At 45.9% G+C, this 25,865-nt stretch overlaps 2 protein-coding genes across 2 annotated transcripts in view; one reads left to right on the forward strand and one right to left on the reverse strand.

Moving 5' to 3' along the window:
- Nucleotides 1-2,329, reverse strand: part of LOC122542187 (epidermal growth factor receptor kinase substrate 8-like protein 1) — a 104,817-nt gene extending 102,488 nt beyond the window's left edge. The window contains exon 1 of the mRNA XM_043679636.2: nt 2,118-2,329. The gene's annotated coding sequence lies outside the window, so the exon portion shown is untranslated. The remainder of the gene's footprint in view (nt 1-2,117) is intronic.
- Nucleotides 1-25,865, forward strand: part of shank1 (SH3 and multiple ankyrin repeat domains 1) — a 534,917-nt gene that overhangs the window by 816 nt on the left and 508,236 nt on the right. The window lies entirely within an intron of this gene.

Consider the following 25,865-nt stretch of genomic DNA (forward strand, 5'->3'; position numbering starts at 1 on the left):
CCTGTGCTGTTTTGGGCATCTCTTGCTAGGCCAACATTGATTACTCATCCCTAATTACCCAGAGTCAACCCCACATTGCTTTGGGTTGGGAGTCACATGTAGGCTAGACCAGGTGAGAATGGCATTAGTGAACCTAAAGGGCATTAGTGAACCAGACGGACTTTTCTCCCCCTGACAATTGACAATGGATTCATGATCATCATTACAGCTTTAATTCCAGATGCTTCATTGAATTCAAATTCCACCGTGATGGGATTCAAACCCAAGCCCCAAGCTGAGTTTCTGAATGGACAGTCCAGTGACAATGCCACTTGGCCATTGTCTCCCCCTGGTGTCACTCTGCACTGCAAAGCAGCTGGCCAGCCAACTGAACTAACCGGGCAATGACAGTAGTTCAGAGGGTGATGTCACCACCTGTATGATCCATCCCTAATTGTCCCTTGGGTAGGTTGGTGGTGAGCTGCCTTATTGGACCACCGCAGTCCAAGTGAGGTGGGGGCACCCAGAGAGCTCCGAGAATAGAATTCAGAAAGTGTGGAGCTGGAAAAGCACAGCAGGTCAGGCAGCATCCGAGGGGCAGAGGAGTCAACGTTTCGGGCGTAAGCCCTTCATCAGGGGCCACACGTTTTGACTCTGACTCTCCAGCATCTGCGGTCCTCACTTTCTCCAGAGAATAGAAACTCTACAGCGTGGAAACAGGCCATTCGGCCCAACAAGTCCATGCCGACACTCTGAAGAGCAAGCCAGCCAGGAGGGAGTTTTAGGATTTTTACCGAGCGACACTGCAGGAATGGTGGTAAAATTCCAAGTCAGGATGATGCGTGGGTAGGTGTCCTCCCAGGTACCATCACATGGGTGACATGTATGACCGATTTAATGGGGCGAAAGATATCCTGCCTCCTCCCACTCTCACCCCCATCCTTCGTCTCTCGGCTGCTGTGAGGAAATTGTAAACACGGGACAGGTAGCGGGCAGTCCACCGTGATGTCTGTGTGCTGCACTCTGGGGAGGAGACGTGACAGTAACAGACTGGGAGGATGGCGGCAGGCAGGAATGCTGGGAAGGGTCCGATGCATGGGCAGTTAGTGTGTGGAGAAGCTGAGGGGAGATCTGATCGAGGTGCTCAAAATCCCCAAAGCATCTGGGGTGGGGGAGGGAGGGGGCGGGGGAGGTGGTGGGGGTAGTTGGCAAAACTCTCAGAGACGCGGGAGTGTCGAGAGTGGGTGTGACAGCATCACAAGGAGGGAGGATTTTACACAGTTGGACCAAAGAGTCTGTTTCTGTACTGTACATCTCTATAACTCAATGAGAGAATCAAGCCAAGGAAGTCCAGGATTCCAAAAAGATTGTCTGAGTGGGGTTGGCACATTCTCCCTGTGTCTACATGGGTTTCCTCGGGGTGCTCCAGTTTCCTCCCACAATCCAAAGATGTGCAGGTGAAGGTGGATTGGCTATGCTAAATTGCCCCATAGTATTCAGGGATGTGCAGGCTAAGTGGGTTAGCCGTGGGAAATGCAAGGTTACAGGGTTCAGGTAAGGGGTTGAGTCTGGGTGGCTTGGTCTTTGGAGAGTTGCTGTGGAGTTATTGGGCTAAAAGGCATGTTTCAACACTGTAGGGAGTTGATGAAACTGGATAAGGTCCTCCAGAGAGAGAGAGAGAGAGTGAAAAGGTTGATGGTAAAAAGGCCAGGGAAGAGCCAGCACAGTTACATCAGGCTGAATGGCCTCCTTCTGGCCTGGATTCATCCCATGATAAAGTGAGGACTGCAGATGCTGGACATCAGAGCTGAAAATGTGGTGCTGGAAAAGCGCAGCAGGTCAGGCAGCATCCAAGGAGCAGGAGAATCGACGTTTCGGGCCTGAGCCCTTCTTCAGGATCCTCCTGCTCCTTGGATGCTGCCTGACCTGCTGCGCTTTTCCAGCAACACATTTTCAGCTTCATCCCATGATGCCAAATAAGTGGCATCGTGTGGGTGGTTAACCACACCACCACCACCCCCCCCCCCCCCCCCCCCCCCACAATCCTGCACATTTTTGTTGACTGGACATCTTACCCAGTTTGTTAACCAGGTACAAACACCACACTGTGTGATTAAAATGAGCGAAGACACACTTACAAGAAATGATCCAATCCTTCAGCACGTCAATAAAATCCACAAAATGCAGCAGCAACTTTGACCGAACGAGTCCCAGGTGTGTCTCACCCTGCAGGTAGCTCTGTCTATTTCTGACTGTGTGCTGTGTACACCTTTTTTTGTGTGTGTTCATGAAAGAGGGTGTGGACACAGCACTGACCTCACAAGTCAAGACAGAAATCCACGCCCATCTCCATTTTGCGAGTCACCCCCCTCTCTCTCTCTCCTGAAAAATCCAACAGCTTCAGGTTTCTACGCTGCCTTCCCTGGGAACTCTATCCCTGTCAGTCCAAAGGCTCAGCAAACGCTGTAAACTTTGTCGGCGGGTTTGATATTAACCAACAGGCTGGGGAGTGAGTCTGTGAAGGACTGTTTGTCCTTCTTATAAAGTGGTAGCTCTTGCTCTTCCTTTTGTTTATCCATAAACAGACTCAGCACAGCTTTGCACTGTCACGTCTCGTGATGAGACACAGGTCTGCACACCACCTTGCTAAAATCCTGCCCCGTCACCCTGTGAAATAGTCACTTTATTGTTTTGTCGATTCACGTCTGACACACGCCCTACGTTAGAATCTGAACTCGGAGCTCAGGGTGCTAGCCATGGGCGAGGGGGGAAAAAAAAATGCCATCTCTCCGGATATTCCTGTTGGAATCGCGTCCCTCGTCGGTGAAAGTTCCACTCCTGTGTTTCCTCTCCCGAGTTAGGAGCTGGGGGGGTGTTTGCAGCCAGAGAGTTTGTTAACCTGGAGTTGACATAACTTGGCGGACGGATGCCTGCTTTGCCAGTCAGAGTTTTATTCCACTTCCCACAAACTCCAACACCCCGCTGATTACTCCCTCCCCATTTAGAACCCCCCCCCCCAAGTCAAATACTCGGGCAGTTACCCCTTCATTTTCGTAGCACCATCCCCACTCAATCCCTAGGTCCGTCTGCTCTGAGCCAGACCTGACCAGATGAGATTTGACGCTGGATTTCAATTTGCTGAAATGGAGGAAGGGTGGGGGAGCTGCTCTTGCGAGAGAGCCAGCACTGATTTGATGGATTGAATGGTCTCTTCCTGGGCTGGAACCATTCTGCCATTTCAGACTCAAACCTCTCATCCACCCCCACCCACACCCACATAGATCATGCACTTCACCCAATCCCCCAGCTCAGGCCCCATCAAGACTCATCGTACCCCCCCCCCCCCCCCAACATGGGCTGTATCCTTGCCTTCCTTTCTTTAAGGCCCTTGGTTACTGAGATTACTGAAAAGCGAAAAGAGAGTTATTTAAATGACACACGCCCACAAAGCTCCCCTCAATTCTCAACCACCTCCCACTTCCCCATCCCACTCTCCCCTCAATCATCCCAGCTTGATGCAGAAAAATCCATCTTTCTCTCTCTCCCCCCCTCTCTGTCTCCAGTCTCTCTGTCACGTCGAAATCCCTCTTGCCTGGCACGATTCGGGGGAAACCTATTTTCCAATTGCTTAAAGGCCATTAGACTTAACGGCCGCATTCCTGGGCAAGTGGGGATGGTGATGTCCACCTGTCACTCCTGCTCACTGCTAGGTCTACCCCAAGGACCGCAAAGCTTCAAAGGGCATCTCCAGGGCAATTGAGGACGGGCAATAAATTCTGGCCCAGCCAGGCCCACGTCACAGCAATGAATACCTTTTAAAGGAAAACTAAACTGGGAATCCTGGTGGAGATTCCTCTTGTAGATTGAAGACTAGTTTCAAGGTGGAGACGGAGATCAAGTGATGCCTTTCCCTGGTGGAATTTGTGGAATTCTTTATTGCACAGCATTAGGTCATTTATTGCATTCGAGGCTGAGATAGATTTCTAACCAGGGAGGGTATGAAGGGTTATGGGGGGAAAGGCAGAAAAGTGGAGTTGAGGATTATCAGATCAGCTGCTCATAGATCATAGAGTCATAGAGATGTACAGCACGGAAACAGACCCTTCGGTCCAACTTGTCCATGCCTACCAGATATCCTAAATTAATCTAGTCCCACTTGCCAGCACTTGGCCCATATCTTTCTGAACCCTTCCTATTTCTATATCCATCCAGATGGCTTTTAAATGTTGCAATTGTACCAGCCTCCACCACTTCCTCTGGCAGCTCATTCCATACATGTACCACCCTCTGTATGAAAAAGCCCCTTGGGTCACTTTTAAATTTTTCCCCTCTCACCCTAAACCTATGCCCTCTAGTTCTGGACTCCTCCAACCATGGGGAAAAAACCTTGTCTATTTATCCTATCTATGCCCCTCATGATTTTATAAACCTCTATAAGATCACCCCTCAGCCTCCGACGCTCCAAAGAAAACAGGCCCAGCCTATTCAGCCTCTCCCTATGCTCAAACCCTCCAACCCTGGCAACATCCTTGTAAATCAGTTCTGAATCCTTTCAAGTTTCACAACATCCCTCTCATTGAATGGCGGAGAAGACTCGATGGGTCGAATGGCCTACTTCTACAGCTTATGATTTGATGGAATACCCCAGGCAGATACGGAGAATGTACCATTGGCATTTCTGGGGTCCTTTGACTGGTAACTGTGCATGATTCACCCCCTCCACAAGAAACTGGGCAAATGGGAAGCAGCAAAGTACTTGAGTGCTAATTGGACGCACAGAGGGAATTGACATCGTTCCATGTGGTAAATGTTTACATGCAGACGTCAAGCGTGCATGTTTGGAAAGGGAGTAGGTCACAGAACCTGCTGCGGAATTCTTTGTACATGATGCAACTTGGATATCAGGAGTTACTGTCTCCACTTGAAGGGTGTGGGACTCAGAAATATTTGGTGCTGCGTGCAAATTCAACAGAAATGGACAATAAATCAGATTGTGTGTGTGTGTGAGAGACAGAGAGAGAGAAAGTGAGAAGTGAAAAATGGAAGAATGAATTAGAATCCCTACAGTGTGGAAAGAGGCCATTCAGCCCAACAGGTTTACACTACCCAAACCCATTCATCTACATTTAATCCCTGACTAATGTCCCTAACCTACACTACCCTGAACACTATGGGTAACTTAGCGTGGCCAATTCATCTGACCTGCACATCTTTGGACTGTGGGAGGAAACTGGAGCACCCGGAGGAAACCCACACAGACACTGGGAGCATGTGCAAACTCCACCCAGTTACCCGAGGCTGGAATCAAATCCAGGTCCGCTGTGAGGCTGCAGAGCTAACCATTGTGCCATCTGTGCTGGAAAGAGATTGCAAGACAGAGAGGGAGAGAGGGACAGGGAGATGGAGAGACAGAGGTGATATCGAAGAGAGAGACTTTACAAAAGATGATCCCAGAATGGAGATTGATCAGACTGCAGCTCTTTACTAAGACAAAGCTAAGGGCTGATCTGACAGAGGTATTTGAAATTGTGTGAAGAGATTTTAGTTTGGGTAGATGAAGAGAAAATGTTTTCCGTGGATGAGATCAGGGCAACAAATAAACGGTATTCACATAGGAGAATTCTGGATGGCAAGAATTCAGAGAGACATTAAGACATGGGAGCAAAAAATAGACCATTCAGCCCATCAAAGTGCTTCTTTAATATTCACTCACATTCATGTGAGTGTTGTTGGCTAGGACTGCATTTATTCCACAGAGGGCAGTTAAGAATCAACCACATTGCTGTGGGTCTGGAGTCACATGTAGGCCAGACCAGGTGTGGACATCCATCTCCTTCCCTTAAGCAAGTGTGCCAGATCCATTTCCTCCCAAAATTCCCCTTATTGGTTTCAAGGTCAGCATTAGTTCCGGGTTTTTATTGGATTGTAATTCCACCATCTGCCGCGGCAGGATTTGAACCTGGGTCGCCAACACATTATCCGGGTCTCTGTAGCAATAATAAGCCTTCACCTTCCACCGTCCACAGTGAGAACATGGAACATCAACATTGGAGATGAAACAGTCATAGAATATTCTGATAAAGGCTAGAACAGCAAAGGGTGGATTGGGGCAGGTGTGTACAGCGAGAACCAGGCTACAGAAAGTGACAGAAAAAGCAGAAGGAGATGGAGAGTTTTCTGACCAGCCTCCCATTTCCCAATATCGATAAACCTGAGTTCATTCCCCATCCTCCAGTGCCTTGTATATCTTCACCCACACCACTCATCCATCCTGTGCTCACTGACTTACATCAGCTCTTGGTTCAGCAACATCTCGGATTTAAAATTCTCATCCTGGTGTTCAAATCTCTCCTGCACGTTTGCCCCTGGACTATTAGCATTCCTGAAGAAGGGCTTATGCCCGAAACGTCGATTCTCCTGTTCCTTGGATGCTGCCTGACCTGCTGCGCTTTTCCAGCAACACATTTTCAGCTCCTATTAGCATTATATTCCAGTCTGCCTCTGACCACTGAACACAGCTGATCATCAGAGTCTAACCAAAGTGACAATCAGGTATTTGTACAAGTGAAGCAACAATACCTTCAATGATCAGATTACACCATGCGTGGGACCCACAGGTTCCTTTGATAAAATTTCAACACCTTGTTTGATTTGTTTATAGGATTTAGTCAAAGAGTCATAGCACGGAAACAGACCCTTCGGTCCAACTTGTTCATGCTGCCTATATATTGCCAACCTAATCTGGTCCTATTTGCCTGCATTTGACCCATATTCCTCGAAACCTTTCCTATTCATATACTCATCCAGATGCCTTTTAAATGTTGTAATTGTATCAGCCTCCACCACTTCCTCCGGCAACTCATTCCATACACGTACCACCCTCTGCATGAAACGTTGCCCCTTGGGTCCCTTTTAAATCTTTCCCCTCTCACCCTGAACCTATGCCCTCTCGTTCTGGACTCCCCCACCCCAGGGAAAAGGCCCTGTCTATTTACCCTATCTGACCATTCCTGGTTGGGCCAACATTCTCCCACCCTGGAGAAGGTGGTGATGAGCTGTTGTCTACAACAGTCCATGGTGTGTAGGAACACCCTCAGTGCTGTTAGGGAGAGAGTTACAGTCATTTTGACCCAGTGACAATGAAGAAATGGCAAATTGTTTTCAAGGCAACATGGTTTTTGGCTTGAAGGGGAACTCGGGAGTGGTGGTCTTCCCATGTATCTTCTGCCCTTGTTCTTCTAGATGATAGTGATTGCAGGATTGGAAGGCACTGTCTAAGGAGTCTTGGTGAATTTCTGCGGTGCATCTTGTAGATGGTACACACTACTGCTACTGAGTTGGAGGGAAGGGATGTGGTGCCAATCGAGTGGGGGCTGCTTTGTCCCAGATGGTGTTGATAATCTTGAGTGTTGTTGGAACTGCACCCATCCAGGCAAGCGGGGAGTATTCCCTCACATTCCTGACTTGTGTCTTGTAGATGATGGACAGGCTTTGAGGAGTCGGGAGGTGAGTTACTCACCTCATGAGACCCTCCAATGATTTGTCAGAAAGATGCCCTGAGTATAGTTTTAAAAACCTGCCAAAGGTGTAAAATGGATAGTAACTGATTGGTTGCCCATTATTTGATGGCCTAGTGATATTTTCATGACATAATTAATCCAGAGACCGTGGTAATGTTCTGAGGACCTGCCATGGCAGATGGTGGAATGTAAATTTGAATTTGATGTGAATGTGATGTGGAATGTGAATTTAATAAATATCGGCAATTAAGAGTCTGACGATGACCATGAAACCAATTGTCAAGTGCAATACCATGTGGTTCACTGGCGTCCTTGTGGGAAGAAAATCTGCTGTCCCTACCTGGTCAGGCCTACATGTGACTCCAGACCCACAGCAATGTGGTTGACACTTACCTGCCCTCTGGGCAATTAGGGATGGGCAATAAATGCTGGGTCTAGCCTGCGATGCCAACATCCTGTGAAGCGATAAAAAAAAAATTATCTATAAGTCTCCTGCTTTTGCCAATTTGGAAAGGAAAGAAGAGAAAGAGCTTGCATTTATCTAGCAGCTCAGGATGCCACATGGCAGGACTATTATGCATAGACAGCAATGCGATAATGGGGTGAGAACGCACCTTTTAATGATGCTGACTGGGGCCACTGACCCTGTACAGCAGGGGGCAGATTGCCTCCCACCCGCCTGTGCACAGTGTTATGACAAACATTGGTCTAACTGTTCATCTGAAAGATACCATCTCCAGCAATGCACTGGAGAGCAACCCAGATTATATGGGTTGGGACTTAAAACCACAACGTTCAGACTCAGAGGCAAGAGTATATTTTAGCCACAATAATAATGGTGAAGGAAATTGCGTCTGATGTAAAGCAGAAAGCTAAAAATATCATCTGATTTCCTAGTGAAGCAGCTCAGAAAAATTTAAATGGTGCGTCGGTCAGACGGTGAGGTGTGTGTTTGCACTGCTGGTCCCCGTGAGGACATTCCTGACATAAGCATTTCGGTTGCACAATCTTTATTAGGGAATTTATCAGCGCACTCCCTAACAGCACTGTGGCTGCACATATCCTGCTCAAGAAGGCTGCTCACCATCTCAGGGGCAATAACGTGAATCATAGCATCCCCCACGGTGTGGAATCAGGCCATTCAGCCCATTGAGTCCACACTGACCCTCTGAAGAGCATCCTAGTGGACAGCAAAGAACATGAGAGGCATAGATACAGTAAATAGACAAGGTCTTTTCCCTGGGGTGGGGGAGTCCAGAACTAGAGGGCATAGGTTTAAGGTGAGACGGGGAAAGATTTAAAAGGGACCGAAGGGGCAACGTTTTCACTCAGAGGGTGGTGTGTCTATGGAATGAGCTGCCAGAGGAAGTGGTGGAGGCAAGAGATCATGCTCCTTACTTCATATAAAAAAGATAGGTCACCTTAGAATTAATTAAGAACTTGCCTGAAATTACTCTCCCTGCCACTTTCATGAAAATACAATATTAACCAATCGAATAATGGCAGAAATACATATTTTCAGAGATTCTCTACAGAATGGAAAGAGGCCATTCAGCCCATCGAATCTGCTCCCAACCTTCGAAGAGCAGCCTGCCCAGACACAGCTCCTTATTTCCATAACCTCATATTTCCCATCACCTACCAACAAGCCCTCACACCTTTGGACTGTGAGAGGAAACCGGAGCACCCGGAGGAAACCTAATGCAGATGCGGGGAGAACGTGCAAACTCCACACAGAGGCTGGAGTTGAACCCAGGTCCCTGGTACCGTGAGGCAGCAGTGCTAACTAGATAATACCTCTAGGTCATGATTTCCCTTAATATATGCACAGTATATACAGGGAAGTGATATCACTGACTGCTAATCCAGAGTCAAAACGTGTAGTGCTGGAAAAGCACAGCAGGTCAGACAGCATCCGAGGAGCAGGAAAGTTAACATTTCGGGCATAAGCCATTTCACCAGGAATGTGATGAAGGGCTTATGCCCGAAATGTCGATTCTCCTGCTCCTCGGATGCTGCCTGACCTGCTGCGCTTTCCAAGCACCACACTCTTGACTCTAATCTCTGCAGCCCTCACTTCCTGCTAATGCAGAGACCCAAATAACATTCTGGGGACCCAGCTTTGAATCCTGCCATGGTGGAATTTGAATTCAATAAAAATTTGGAATTAAGAGTCTAATGATGACCATGAATCCACTGTTGGAAAAACGCATCAAGCTCACTAATGTCCTTTAGAGAAGGAAACTGCCAACCTGACCTGGTCTGGCCTACACATGACTCCAGTCCCACAAAATGTGATTGATTCTTAACTGCCCTCTGGGTAATTAAGGTTGGGGATTAAATGCTGCCCTAGCTAGAGACCCCCCTCATCCCGTGAATGAGTTAAAAAAATTTAAGTTTGAATTTTGAATCAATTACAAATGGGTTTTGTTTTCTAGGTTCTGAGGGGCATAATTATTTGTAAGTTTTTCTGTAGCTGCTCAGCCCATTGAGCATCTTAAGACAGGAACAGCCTCTGATGCCAGAGTCTAGATTAGAGTGGTGCTGGAAAAGCACAACAGGTCAGGCAGCATCCGAGGAGCAGGAAAATCGACACTTTGGGCAAAAGCCCTTCATCAGGAATGTAGGCAGGAAGCCTCCAGGGTGGAGAGATAAGTGGGGAGCGGCTGCCAGTCCCAGCTGTGCCAGGGCAGACAGAGTCCTCAGAGGTCAGGAGTTGAAAGCCAGCAACGTGCCATTTTCCTTGACTCTTCCTGCCCTACTGCAGAATTTCTCCCCTCACGGAAATATCACATCATGATTGGTGAGGACCATGAACCATCATGTCGCTACTCTCACTGGAGGTCCGTGAGCACCAGAGGGTGGGCACAATGCCAAAGGTGGCATCACCAGATGAAAAGCCCCATTTGATGGCGCAACAGAGACGAGAGATTGGCACTGCTGTTTAAGTTGTAGGTTTTCCCCATTGAGACGATCCACCACATTGTCATATCGTTGTGAAATGGAATATTGTGACTCACCTGGTGATCTTTTATACCTAACTAATACCTGGGTGTGGGTTTAAGGTTGGAATGTATTTAAGGAATGCAGATGTTTTCTCTGTATTTTGAAACCATAGATTCCTGGGAGCAGATAGTGTAGATTGCAGGAAATATCAAAGCTTTCTTGTATTACAATGAGTTTCAGGTGGGGGAAGAGGGCAACATTAGCTGTATGCCAACATTACACAACTAGTGAGTACTGAGTAGACACTGAAATATGAGAGAATGACTTATTTATTCATTCAGGGCATGTGAGGATAGGCTGATAAATATTGACCATCCCTAGTTGCCCTTGAGAAGGTAGTGGAGAGTTGCTGATTTTAACCTTGGAATGTAACAGCGCATACAATGCTGTTAGGGAGGGAATTGTTGAATTTTGACTGAGCAACAGGGCAGGGATAGAGATTACTTCCAGAAATGGCAAACATTACCAGGATAACTTGCTCTAGAAAATGTCACACAACTTACACCGTGTCAGTAAGAATGATAAAGTGCTCCTGAGAGAAAGAACTTGCATTTTTTTGGAGAAATTCTTACCAAATGCCCTAATGTGTAATTATTTACCTTTGAAAACAACAAATGCTGGAGATCACAGCAGGTCAGGTAGCATCCATGGAGAGAAAGCAAGCTAACATTTCGAGTCTAGATGACTCTTCATCGGAGATTATTTACTTCATTCAGTTGCAACCTCTCTGGACTTATGGAAAAACCCATTCATTCTGGAAGCTAGCTCTCTACAAGCTGTTAAATCAGAGATCACCATGGCTACACAAATACTTACAAATGGAATAATTATACCCGTCAGATACATAGAAAACAAGACCCATTTGTTACTGATTCAAAATACAAACGTCCAAACTTAAAATAAATGATATTAAAATATTTATTGAAGATATACATAGATATCACACTCCCTACTTCATATAAAAAAAGATAGGTCACCTTGGAATTAATTAACAACTTGCCTGAAATTACTCTCCCTGCCACTTTCATGAAAATACAATATTAACCAATTGAATAATGGCAGAATTACATATTTTCAGAGATTCCTTACAGAGTGGAAAGAGGCCATTCAGCCCATCAAGTCTGCACCCAACCTTCGAAGAGCATTCTGCCCAGACCCAGCACCTTATTGCCATAACCTCATGTTTCCCATTATCTATCTAGCGAACCTGCACACCTTTGGATTGTGGGAGGAAACGGACACGGGGAGAATGTGCAAACTCACACAGACAGTCATCCAAGGCTGGAATTGAACCCGGGTCCCTGCCCCGTGAGGCAGCAGTACTAACCACTGTGTCACTGGGATATCTAAGAGAAGGGCATGTCCCTTGACTCGACTGAGACCAGCTGATGACTGTGATAAGCTTCCTGGCAGAATGAAGTTATGGCAGCAGTGATCTAGCAAAAACAACAAGAAGGCAGGGACACTGTCAAGATCCAGATCAGCTCCCAGTCAATGAGTGAGTGTGAGTGAGTGTGTGAGTGAGTGTACATGTGAGTGTATGTGTGAGTGTATGTGTGAGTGAATGTGAGGGTGATTGAGTGAGTGTGTGAGTGTACGTGTGTGTGCTATCACAGTGAGAGAGTGAGTGAGTGCTATGAAAGTGAGTGAGGGAGAGGGTGGATAAGTGCTATGACAGTGAGTGAGTGAATGAGTGAGTGCGTGAGTGAGTGAGTCCTATGACAGTGAGTGAGTGTATGACAGTAAGTGAGTGTGAGTGAATGAGTGAGTGAGTGAGTCAGTCAGTGCTATGACAGTGAGTGAGTGCTATGATAGTAAGTGAGTGAGTGAGTGAATGAGTGAGTGAGTGAGTGAGTCAGTGCTCTGACAGTGAGTGAGGAGCCGGGGCTGTGTCCCTGAGCACACTGTGCTCTTGCTGCTGTGATACACTGAGAGGTACCCAGTGTGACCCCAGGGGCAGCATTGAAGGGCAGGAGCACCCTGGAAGTGGATTGGGATGTGATCATGGATCAGATGCCAATGTGCATGTGGCTGGTGCCCATGACATGTAACCTGCAGTGTTGCCACGTGCCCAACACGGACATGTTCAGAGCAAGTGGTGAGCTGACCCCACCAGCTGCTCAGTCTGGCTTCAGAACATTGACCTTGTTTTGGCAGGTTTAGGATGATGGGAAGCTTCTTATTAATGAGGCCAACTGGACTGCTCACAAGTAATGATCTGTGTCCGTTGGCATCACAATAGTACCCAGTCAGAAACTTACCATACAGGGTGGTAAAAGTGTGAATGATGGCGTGGTTAGCTCCTGACATTGTGATAGACCACCCATCCCACTGTAGGCCACGGTGTTCTTACGATTAGGCCCACAATGCTCTGATTCTCTCTCTGTCATTGCCACCTGGTCTGCTGGGATTTTCCATCTTGATTGGTTTTCATTCACATTAGTAACCCATCACCTTCACTTCAGGGAAGGAAACTGCCATCCTTACCTGGTTTGGCCTACACGTGACTCTCAGTTGCCCTCGGAAATGGCAGAGCAAGCCAATCTGTGGAAGGGCAATGAGGGATGGGCAAGTAAATGTTGACCTGGCCCAGGAAACCCAGTCCATCGGAGAGTGGTATAAACTTACTTCACCCTGCATTGCCGAGATCTCTTTTGGATGTTGACCTGGGACTCTGTCTGGCTGCTTCATGTAAACACTTTGAAAAAGAGCACTTTGCATTTGAAAATCAAACTTATGTACAGGATGTGAAGGAGGCTATTGAATGAGGACCACTGTTCCTGCTGGGTGTCCTGGTCAATACCTGTCTCTGAACAACACAAATGGAGTCAGAATATCTGAGCAATATTGCACTCCTGTTTGTGGCATCTACCTAGGTGAAAGTTAGCTGCCACATTTACCACATCGCAATAGCAAAAATCCTCAAAGCATCGGTTGCAACGTTAACCCTAACCCAAACCCTAATCCTCATCCTAGCCCTAACTCAAACCCTAATCCTCATCCTAGCCCTAACTCAAACCCTAATCCTCATCCTAGCCCTAACTCAAACCCTAATCCTCATCCTAACCATAACCAAAACCCAAATCCTAATCCTCAACATAACCCTAACGCAAGCCCTAATTCTCATCCTAACCCTAACCATAACCAAAACCCTAATCTTCATCCTAACTCTAACCCAAACCCTAATCCTCATTCTAACCCTAATCCTCATCCTAACCCCAACCCAAACCCTAATCCTCATCCTTAACATCATCTAACCCTAATCCTAACCTTAATCCTAACCCTTGTCTTTATCCTAACTCTGACCCTGACTCTAATCCTAACCATAACCTTAATCCGAACCCCTGTCTTTGTCTTTATCCTAACCTTAACCCTAACCCTAACTCTAACCTTAATCCTAAACCTAACCCTAACCCTAACCCTAACTCTAACCTTAATCCTAATCCTAACCCTAACCCTAACCCTAATCCTAAACCTCACTCTAACTCTAACCTTAATCCTAACCCTAACCCTAACCTTAATCTGAACCCGAACATGAACCCTAACCCTAACCCTAACCCTAACCCAAACCCAAACCCTAAACCTAAACCTAACTCTAACCTTAATCCTAATCTGAACACTAACTTGAACCCTAACCCATCCTGAGTATTGGAAGGTGCTGAGAAAGGGAATGGGATAAATGCAGGGCAGAAAATGGTGATGTGATGCTGAAAAAGCAATGGGATTGTCACTAATTGGCAAGCAGTTTTGAAAGGCATGAAAAGGCGCGAGTGTGATTTACAAACACAAGTCTTTCCATCTAGGTCACAGCAAAACTAATCAATAGCACTCTCTGATAGCCTGACTTCGATGTCAAGCTGTTGGCTGTCTCAATGATTCAGCTACAGCTCAGCAACGGGTCGATAATTTATAGACAATTTCTGCTTAAAAAGCAGGCCTTTGAGGAATGAGGTCTCCTTAGGTATCAGCTGTGTGATCAGTCAGTGCTGGTATGAAAGGCCATTTATTGTTGGGAATTAATCCTGATTTAAACACATTTAATTCTCTTAGTAACTCATAATTTTAAGCAATGGAACTGCCAGCTGGATAGAAGTTGCAATACATCCATCTTCAATAGTCACTACTTATTACTCTCCTGGCTTCTGTATCACTTTATTCATTACATAATACTCCTACCTCCTGGCATAGCTCCTGGTAAACCAGCTGAATCTGTACACCATGTTAGAATCATCACAATGTGGAAGCAGGCCCTGTGGCCCATCAAGTTCACACTAATCTTCCAAAGAGCATCCCACTCAGACCCACCCCATGGCTAACCCACCTAACCTGCACATCTTTGGACTGTGGGAGGAAACCCACACAGACACAGGGAGAAAGTGCAAACTCCACACAGACAGTTATCTGAGGGTGGAATCGAACCCAGGTCCCTGGGGCTGCAAGACAGCAGTGCTAACCACTGAGCCACCGTGCCCTTCCCTCAGTTGGTCACAACAAGGTTAATTTAAGAGGAATCCCTTCCCCCAGGGATACACTTTTCTGGTCCAAATGTACTTAGAGATAAATTTCCATCTACAAGGCACAGATCATGTGATGGAATATTCCCCATTTGCCTGGATGGGGGCTGCTCCAACAACACTCAAGAAGCTTGATACAGTCCAGAATAAAGCAGCCGCTTGATTAGCACAATATCTACTCCCTCCACCATCGACGCTCAGCAGCAGCGGTGTGTACTATCCACAAGTTGCACTGCAGAAATTCACCAAAGATCCTTCCAACAGCACCTTCCAAACCCATGACCACTTCCATTTAGAAGGACAAGGGCAGCAGATATATGGGAACACCACTGTCTCTAAATTCCCTTTCAAGCCACTCACCATTCTGACTTGGAAATATATCGCCGTTCCTTCACAGTCTCGGGGTCAAAATCCTGGAATTCTCTCTGTAAGGGTATTGTGGGTCTACCTACAGCACATGGACTGCAGAAGTTCAAGAAGGCGGCTCACCCCCACCTTCTCAAGGGGCAACTAGAGATGGGCAATAAATGCTGGGCCCAGTCAGAAACACCAGGTTATCGTCCACCAGGTTTGGAGCAGGATCATAGGACACAGAATTTATAGCACAATATCATAGTGTCATGCGACTGATATGATATATTGAACAAACCTAAATTGCTGTTAAGTCCTGATCCTGCCCCACTAGCTACCTGATGAAGGAGCGTCGCTCCAAAAGCTTGTACTTCCAAATAAACCTGTTGGACTATAACCTGGTGTTGTGTGATTTTTAACCAGTAACATCGACATTGATAGTAAAGCAGTTGATTTCATGACATTTGCGGATGCAAGTTAGTTGACAGGCCTTTATCCTATCCCCTTTTTGATGATGAACTAATTGCCAATCCTGGTTCGCATGACTCAGAGTGAGGGCAAGTCTTCCTACACCGACTGTGCAAGGGTGTCTATCTATAATCCCCAGGCTGTGACCTTCTCAGTACCATAGTTCACATGAGCACATACGTCCATTGGCATGCACAGACCAGGGGTTATGGTTGATTTTCACCCCTATTTCTGCATATTCCTGGAAGGATAACACGCAAACATCTCTGAAATTTGGTATTTAATCCACAGGAATGCTTTTCTATTTAGAGAGGTATTAAGATTAGATTACTTACAGTGTGGAAACAGGCCCTTCGGCCCAACAAGTCCACACCAACCCACTGAAGCGCAATCCACCCAGACCCATTCTCCTACATTTACCCCTTCACCCTACACTACGGGCAATTTAGCATGGCCAATTCACCTAACCTGCACATTTTTGGACTGTGGGAGGAAACCCACACAGACATGGGGAGAATGTGCAAACTCCACACAGCCTGATTGATTTGATTTGATTTATTATTGTCACATGTGCCTAGGTGCAGTGAAAAGTTTTGTTTTGCGTGCAGTACAGGCAGATCATACTATACAAAGTGTATTAGGGTATTAGAACAGACCGAGGAATACAGTGTTACAGCTGCAGAGAAGGTGCACAGACGGCGAGGTCAACATTAGATTTAGTATTTGAGAGGTCCATTCAGAAGTCTAATAGCAGTGGGGAAGAAACGGTTCTTCAATCTGTTGGTCTGTCCATTTAAGCTTTTGTATCTTCCGCCTGATGGAAGAGATTATAACCAGAGGGTGGGAGGGGTCTCTGATGATGCTGGCTGCCTTTCTGAGGCAGCGGGAAATGGATGGAAGGTTGGTTTGTGTGATGGACTGGGCAAGGTTGGTTTGTGTGATGGACTGGGCTGTGCTCACAACTCTCTGTAGTTTCTTACAGTCCTGGGCAGAGCAGTAGCCATACTAAGCCGTGATGTATCCAATTAAATGCTTTCTATGGGGTGTCAATAAATATTGGTAAGAGACTCTGCTATTGCTGTAGCCATAGGAGCTCACAGTGCAGTTGATTTGAGTTGCATCTCTCCCTTTGAAGGGTTGCTATTTGACGTCCCCTTGGCACTTTTACAGCAGTGGCATTCAATAATTCCTCTCTGAATTCACATCCTCTGTCATCTTTTACCTGTACAGACTCTTCTGAATTAGGAGTTCCGTTTGTCAGGAAGTGATATGATGTTATGATCCGTTGTCATGACATAAGCATGTCGCAAATAAGCCACATGTTTGGGCTCGAACACCACACCTGCCAAACACTACGCTAGTGACAGCTTCATTGTTTCCCTGTGATTGGCAGCTGCTGGTTTACCTAATCTCTCATCAAAGGAAGGCAAACCAACCTGTTTTATTGCCTTTTTAAATTCAAAATGGTTTTACCTTGAAACAACATAGGTACTTGGAATGGGAGGGACTGAATACCTGTGGATATATTTCACATCATGGAGAGGAGATGGAACTTTATCAGGCAGCAGAACACAACAGCCCAGGGTGTTATTCTAATGATAAATGTTCTCTCTAAACTGCAGCATTCAGTCAGTAGCCATTCTTCAAATGAAGGCTCAGGGTTGTAAATGTTGTGGCATAATCATAAATTCAAGCATTATCCCCAGTTTAATTAGTTGGGGAGGAGTCTTTAAGCCCCGGCTGGAGGAGTGAACAGGGAAGGCTGCTTGGGATGTCAGGCAGTGGTATAACGATGCAATCCGAGCAGACCATAGGGCTGGCCTCTTGTTACACAGAGAGATATAATGGGTGGTGGCATAACCTGAGGGTCACCATGCCTCAGGCAATGGGCTAGTTTGAGGAGGACACTCCTTCATTGTGACGTCACTCAGTGTGGGAATTGACCTCATGTGGGTTGGTGTCACTCTGCATTGCAAACCAGCTATCCAGCCAGCTGATGCCTCATACATGTACTACAGGAGGGAATAGTTGATTAGCTGGGAAGTTGTTTAACCCATGGCAACGCCTCAGCCAATTGGAGCCAAATTCACCAATAGCAACACCTCAGCCAATTACAATCAACTTGCCAAACAATCAGCATCCTTTTCCCCTGTTGTAGCTATTGTTGTGATGGCTTGAAATTTGGCATTCTTGCATGTGTCCTGATCAGTGCAAGAAGAAAAACTGTAACATCGTGTCTCTCTGCTTAGCAAGTTTCAAGTTCTGTACTCAGTTGGCGATGCTTCTCTGCCCTTTTGACTTTGTTTAGTAGTTCTTTCTTAGTTCATTCTTCCACCAGCTTGCTCTTAATATCCTTCTGACGCTGCTGATTTTCTTTCCTTCCTCTGTCCCAGTGCCGTACATCTCACATTCAGGTTCAGTCAGCCCAGAGACCCCTATCTCATCAGGATATAGACTGGGCTCAAAATGGCCGATAGGATTGACTAATTACAGGGGTTGGAAGGACCCTACAGGCTGCTTAATGTGTTTAATGGATGCCAGGGGGAGTCAGTGTAGCTTAGTTGGCTTGTGAAGCGTGGGTTCAATTTCCATCACTGGCTGAGGTTACCATGAAGAACTGTCCTTCTCAACCTCTTCCCCCTCCCCTGAGATGTGGTGACCCTCAGATTAAAACAGCCACCAGTTGGATCTCTCTAACAAGAAAGCAACCTTATGATTTGATAAGCCTATGGTGACTTGACTTGCTTAATGGATGCTACTATGCAGGAAGGAAATGATGAGGGAGCATTGAAAAGTAGGAGAAGGCAACTCATCCCTTTGAGCTTACTTCAGCATGATCATGACTGACCATCCACCTCCTTGTCCTGTTCCTACTTTCTCTCCATGTCCTTTGATCCCTTTAACCCTACAGTTATTTTTAAATCAACGTGTTAGGGTATTTTATGGCACATCTCTGGAGAATTTGGGACCTGAACCTCCTGGCTCAAAGTAGGGACACTACCATTGCATCACAAGAGGCCCTCCCTTTAGCCTTCAGTCTAGAAGGGGAATAAGGATCACCTTATTCCATTTGAGAAAATGTGTTTGCACCTCACAAGGAGCTGTGAGACAGGAGGATTATAAATGCTTACGGATTAGTGGTGCTGGAAGAGCACAGCAATTCAGGCAGCATCCGAGGACAGGCAAAATCGACGTTTCGGGCAAAAGCCCTTCATCTTCCAGCACCACTAATCCAGAATCTGGTTTCCAGCATCTGCAGTCATTGTTTTTACCTTATAAATGCTTATGTACTCACGGTTCTCCCTAACCCAACATGAACCAGGAATATCGGATAATCACCAATAAATCCAACAGGCAACTCAAGAGAAACCTTTTCTACCAGAGAGTGGTGAGAATGCGGAAGTTACTACCACAGAGGGTGGTTGAGATGGACAGTGTAGATGTATTTAGGAAGAAAATGGATAGACATATTAGACAGAAAGGAAGATAAAGTCTTGTTGAGAGAGTGAATAAAGTGTGGGCTGGAGACACTTGAGTATTGAACACTTGGGCCAAATGACCTGATGACTGTGCCTGCAGCTAATGGAGTCATTAGCTCTAGAATTCTCTCTTTAAATCTGCAAACCTCTCCAATTCTCTTTCCATTCTTTAAAACCTAACTCTTTCCTTCAGCTTTTGGGCAGTTTTCCTAAAGATCTCCACATGTCACTCAGTGGTAAAAATGTTAAAAGCACCTTGTGATGTTAAAGACGCAATATAAATGCAAGTTGTGTTTGTAGATTCTATGTTAATAACAATGTGTATACACAGTGGATCCGTGCTTGGAGAATAAGCAGCTAGCGCTCCATGAACGAAGTTTAACTCAATCATTTTTAATTTCTTTTTGACAAGGAGGCTCGACTGCTTACTCGGTGCTCCCAAAGGCAGGTATTTCATCAAGTTTTATAGCTTGCCAGCTTGTTGTGTACAATAACATTGCAAATATGAACACACTCCACTTGCCCATATTAAAGTGTGAAATTAGCCCTCTGATCTCTCTGAAGTGGGAAGCTAGCTAGTTAGGGAATATCAACTTATAAGATGCAGAATAAAATGGAATTGAACCAGGAATCACAAGCGTTGGCGGAGTCAGATCTCTGAGTTCTGTGTTGCTGCAGGAATGCTTCCCTATGTTTCTTTGCACCTATTACAGCATGCTTAAATCTTCATATCTTACACTGCAATTGCCTAGAGCTGAAATAAGATTGTACCTTGCTGTTTGGGAGAGGTCTTACATTGCACCTCTACCCCAGACATTCTGCATTCACGCCACACAATGACCATCACCAATAAAAGACAATCTAACCACCACCCCTTGACATTCAGTGGTGTTACCATCACTGAATCCCCCACTACCACCATCCTGTGGGACACCATTGACCAGAAACTTTTATTGAGGTTCATCCCGAGTAAAAACCTGGGATTAAGAGAACAATGATGACAACACATTAAAGCATTGCCGTAAAACCTGGTTTGTCAGGAAATCTCCTGTCCATACTTAGTCTGGTCTACAATCTGGAGTGGATGACTCTTAACTGCACTCCGAGCAATTAAAGGTGGTGTCCTTCTGCATCAGAGTCCAGCCAACCCAGCTCCTCTGTTTGGTTTGTGTTGCCATGAGTCCAATTGCTGTATTGGCTGAAAGCACTAAGACTCAACCTCTCCCCTCACCTGAGATGTGGGTGACCCTCAAGTTAAACCACCACCAGTCATCCCTCTCTATTGGGAGAGCAACTCTGGGGGACGATGGAGACTTTATGTAAGGGATAAATATTGGTCAGAATATTGGAAGAACTTCTTTTTTTCACTGCAGCGCAGGAGGCTGAAGAGTCACCTCACAGGGATTTATAGAATCATGAGGGATGTACATAAGTGAATGATAGGTGTCACTTCCACAGGGTGGGGGTTTGCAAGAATAGAGGGTGTATTTTTAAGGTGAGAGGAGAAAGATTTAAAAAAGACATGGGGGCGATTTTGTTTTTACCCAGAGAGTGGTTCGTGTGTGGAAATGAACTTTCAGACGAAGTGGTTGATCTGGGTACAGTTACAACATTTAAAAGGTATTTGGATAAGTACATGAATAGGAAAGGTTTGGAGGGCCAGGAGCAGGCAGGCTGGGACTAGTTCAGTTTGGGATAATGGTCGGCATGGACAGGTTGGGCTGAAGGGTCTGTTTCCATTCTGTATGACTCAATGACTGCCACACTCTTCAGCAAATAGCAATCTTCCACTTACAACTGGGAGAGTGAACAACAGTATAAGCTTAACATTCTTCGTCCTGAAAGCAGGCACCTCCAGCAGAGGCAGCATCAGCCTAGATTCTTGAGTCTCCAAGGTGGGATTTGAACACATGATCTTCTGACAGTAAAAGTAAGAGGTCTCCCCACAGAGCCACAGCTGTCAAACAGAAAAGGGACTTGAAGGTTAATGAGTTGCCTGCAGTGTGATACACAGTGGTGAGTGAATGTGTGTATGTATGTGTGTGTGTCTTTATGTGCATGCGTGTGTGTGTATGTGCATGCGTGTGCGTTTTTGTGTGTGTGTGTATGTGCGTGTGTATGTCGTTGTGTGTGTGTATGTACATGTGTGTGTATGTGCGTGTGCGTGTGCAACTCTCACAGCCCTGAATGAACACTTAGAACACCATCATCGTGTTAACTCAGCAACTAATGTAATTGACGCTGTTTGCCCTGTAGCTAGTAACAAAAGCAGCCCACAGTAAAACTGAAAGCTTATGTGGTCAAGACTTGATTAGAGCTACACATTACCATCAGCCTTCAAAATACCGTTTAGTCATGGTTAGTTTCGAAGCATTGAATCATAAAACACACATGGAAACCTGGATTCTAGTCCCATCTGCTCCCGAGGTGTGTCATAACATTTCCGAACTGGTTGATTGGAAAATACCAGAAATAAAAGCACAGAGACGACATTAGATCCATCACATTGTGTGGACCCATTAGATAGCGCTTTCCAATTTGATTGTCTCACCCTCAGCATGTTAACTCTTCTCTTACATCCCGCAATTTCATCTCCTTCAAGTATTTATCCAATTTCCCTTTTTCAGGTTTCATACATCTGCTCCCACTGTCCTTTCCAGCACGGTGTTCCACATCTTAACCACCCACTTGGAAATAATTATCTCCCTCTCCTGCACAAGTTTTCTCGTCAATGACCTTGAATCGATGTGTTCAAGTGAGCTGCTTCTAGCAGATTGTAGCAAATGTTTTCCACCGTGTGGAGATAATGTGATATTGGTCAATGGATAAATACTGCTCAGAACACTGTTTGTGTGTAGGGGTCTATCCACATGTGAGCCTATCTGTGTCGGGGAATGGGGAGCTCCCCACTTATTGGATCTTGACAGTGTGGAAACAGGCCAGTTGGCCCATCAAATTTACATTGACCCTCTGAAAAGCATCCCACCCAGATCCACTCCTCCCTTTATCTGTATAACCCTGCATTTCCCATGGTCAATCCACCCAATGTGAACACCTTTGGATTGTGGGAGGAAACTGAAGCACCCAGCAAAAACCCACACAGACACTGGGAGAACATGCAAATTCCACACAGAGGGTGGAATCGAACCCGGATCCATGGTGCTGTGAGGCAACAGTGCTAACCACTGAGCCAGGAGAAAGTGAGGACTGCAGATGCTGGAGTCAAGAGTGTGGTGCTGGAGAAGCACAGCAGGTCAGGCAGCATCCAGAGAGCAGGAGAATCGACATTTCAGGCATAAGCCCTTCCTGGTGAAGCCACTGAGTCACTATGCCACCCCCCATCAATGTCCAACAATGACTCCGGAGTTATTGATGTCTATTTTAGAATGGGTCAGAGTTTTGACTCACTCCTTCATCTGTTTTATCTTCCCAGTTGACTAATGTTGGTAGCCAGTGGTATTTACCACCTCTGTCAGTCTGTGGTACGGGGGGGGAAGGGGGTTTGAGATAGTTCACAGCACCAATCTTCCTTCGTCTTTGCTTTGACTTGGAACGATCCATGGATGCACCATTGCAGAGTATCTACTTGGTCTTGGATAATAAGAAGGATTATTGCATGATAGCAATGAATACATTGGGGCAGGTGTAATTACCAGGACTTTAAAGAGTTGGTATAGATGTATGTATCCAGCCTAAAAGCTTGAGAGAGCTCCACGTCTCCACTCACAGATTGTGTGTGACGTCACTACTACAGGTGGAGCCAATTTAACATGAGCATTAACCCCTTCAGAGCCATTAACTTATACAACACCATCCAAAAACAAGCACCCAGGATAGGGCAGCAATAACTCTACACTACTCTGCCAATTTAGCTCATGCACGTAATTACCTGCAATAGGATTTGAACCTGTAACCTTCATGAGTCATCAGTGAGTTTGCTGAGTGCTAAAGCTGACACAGGTTAATGATGTTGTGGAATAAAGGTGTTTCTGAGTCCCGAGGTTCTGACCTCACTCTTGTGCATCGATGTGTTCTTACCTTTTGATTTCCCTGACAACATACTCTCGATTCATCCTCAGACCTTCCGGATCTCCAACCTGAAGGTGGTCATCACCAAGTCATTGCATCAGGGCTGACCTTATCCTCACCATTGGTTTCAACCTTGATGTTGACCTTTCAACTCACACTCTCACAAGATGGAAACCAGGCTACTAACTCATGCTGAGGCCTTTGATCAAGACAGTTACACACACATGCACACACAGACACACACGAAAATACACACGCAAACTGATACACACACATCCTCACACACACTCATACACAAACAGACACACACATAAACAAATATACATAAACAGACATACATACACACACACGGATATTCACAAACACACACAAATAGATACACACACACAAACATGCACACTCAGATAGACACAGACACAGAGACACACACTCAAATAGACACACACACAGGTACACACTTAAACAGACACTCACATACTCACATTTGCACATACTCAAGTACACAAACACTCACAGACATTCAGACAGACACACTCACACAGAAATAGACACACTCGAATAGACACACACACTGCACTAGAAACACACTCATATACAGATACATATACACACACTCAAATAGAAACACACGCAGGCACTCACAGACACAGACCAACAGAAACCCACATACATTTGCACACAGGCACATACATGCACACACACATATACAGGCACCCACTCAGACACACACACAGACACAGACATTGAAACAGATTCATACACACACACACTCACACTTGCATACAGCCTGTCTCAGCATTGGGAGAGCAGGTGTCTCATATCTCAACAGCGAAGTCAGTGCCTCACTAACCTGACCATCACACACTCTCCTGTGAACAGGTAGATCAAACAAACCTATTGCAGAGACTCAGTGATGGATCAGCCAGTACAGGCCTCGGCCACAGTGACTAACAGGGACGTAGGCTTGAGGCCTGCTCTGGGCTGTCAGTGAAGGCTTGGCCTGGAATCTCTTGTGCTTGTAGAGGCTGCTGCTATGAGCATAACCCAAGAAGAACATTGTCAGTGTCAAGGTAAATGTGAGTCTATTTTCACACCCTGTGGGCACGTGTTTTCTCGAAGTGGGAAAGTATTAATTATATATTTATGGGCTGTGGGTAGTGTTGGCTGGGCCAGTATTTATTGCCTGTCCCGAGTTGCCCCTAGAGAAGGTTGTGGTGAGCTGCTTTCTTGAACCGCTGCAGTCCATGTGCTGGAGGTAGACGATATGGGGAAGGAAATTCCAAAATGTTGACCCAGCGACAGTGAACGAAGGATGATATATTTTCAAGTCAGAATGGTGAATAATTTGGAGGGAATGCTGTATCTATATGGCTAGTCTTGTTCAGTTTCTGGTAAATAGTGGTCCCCAGGAAGTTTGATAGTGAATGATTTAGTGATGGTCATACCATCGAGTGTCAAGGGACAGTGGTTAGATTGTCTCGAATTGGAGATGGTCATTGCCTGGCGTTTGTGTGGCACGAACCTTACCTGCCACTTGCCAGCAGAGCTCTAAAGAAGGGTCACGGGACTCAAAATGTTAACTCTGCTTTCTCTCCACAGATACTGCCGACCTGCTGAGTTTCTCCAGTACTTTTTGTTTTTGTTTCTGATTTTTAGCATCCAAAGTTCTTTGCTTTAGTTTAGTCTTGATATTGTCCTGATCTGACTACCGACTGCCTCAGTATCTGAGGAGTCGTAATTGTGCTGAGTATTCCACAGTCAATGAATTACATTGAATTTATTGTCACGTGTACTGAGGCACAGTGAAAAGCTTTGTCTTGCGAGCAATACAGGCAGATCACAGAGTTAAATAGCAGAGATAGTAAATAATAGATAAACAGTGGCAAAATAAAACACAGGTACAGGCGAATGTTAAGAGTTTGAGAGTCCTTTCAATATTCTAACAACAGTAGGGTGGAAACTGTTCTGAAACCGGCTGGTGTGTGTGTTCAGACTTTTGTACCTTCTCCCCGATGGTAGAGGTTGTAGAAAAGCATTGCCAGGGTGGGATGGATCTTTGAGAATGCTGGCGGCCTTTCCTTGACAGCGGACCTGGTAGATGGATTCTACAGATGGGAGGTTGGCCGTTGTGATTGTCTGGGCCGAGTTCACCAATCTCTGTAACCGTCTCCGATCTTGAATGGTACAGTTGCCATACCAGGTATTGATACATCCAGACAGCATGCTCTCGGTGGCGCACCTATAAAAGTTGGCAAGGGTATTCGCCATCATGCCAAATTTCCTCATGAAGAGTCCAAGAAAGCTTGTTGTTGATGACCACCGCTGATGATCATCAGCAAACATTCCCAATTCAGACCTTCTGATGGAGGGAAGGTCATTGATGAAGCAGCTGAAGATGGTTGGGCCGAGGACACTGCCCTGAGGAGCTCCTGCAGAGATGTCCTGGAGCTGGGCTGACTGATCTCCAACAATCACGACCATCTTCCTATGTGCCCAGAATGGCTCCAACCAGTGGAGAG

Source organism: Chiloscyllium plagiosum, unplaced genomic scaffold (assembly GCF_037043375.1).
Source record: "Chiloscyllium plagiosum isolate Xiang-an unplaced genomic scaffold, Cpla_swu_hap1 HiC_scaffold_33, whole genome shotgun sequence".
Taxonomy (NCBI): domain Eukaryota; kingdom Metazoa; phylum Chordata; class Chondrichthyes; order Orectolobiformes; family Hemiscylliidae; genus Chiloscyllium; species Chiloscyllium plagiosum.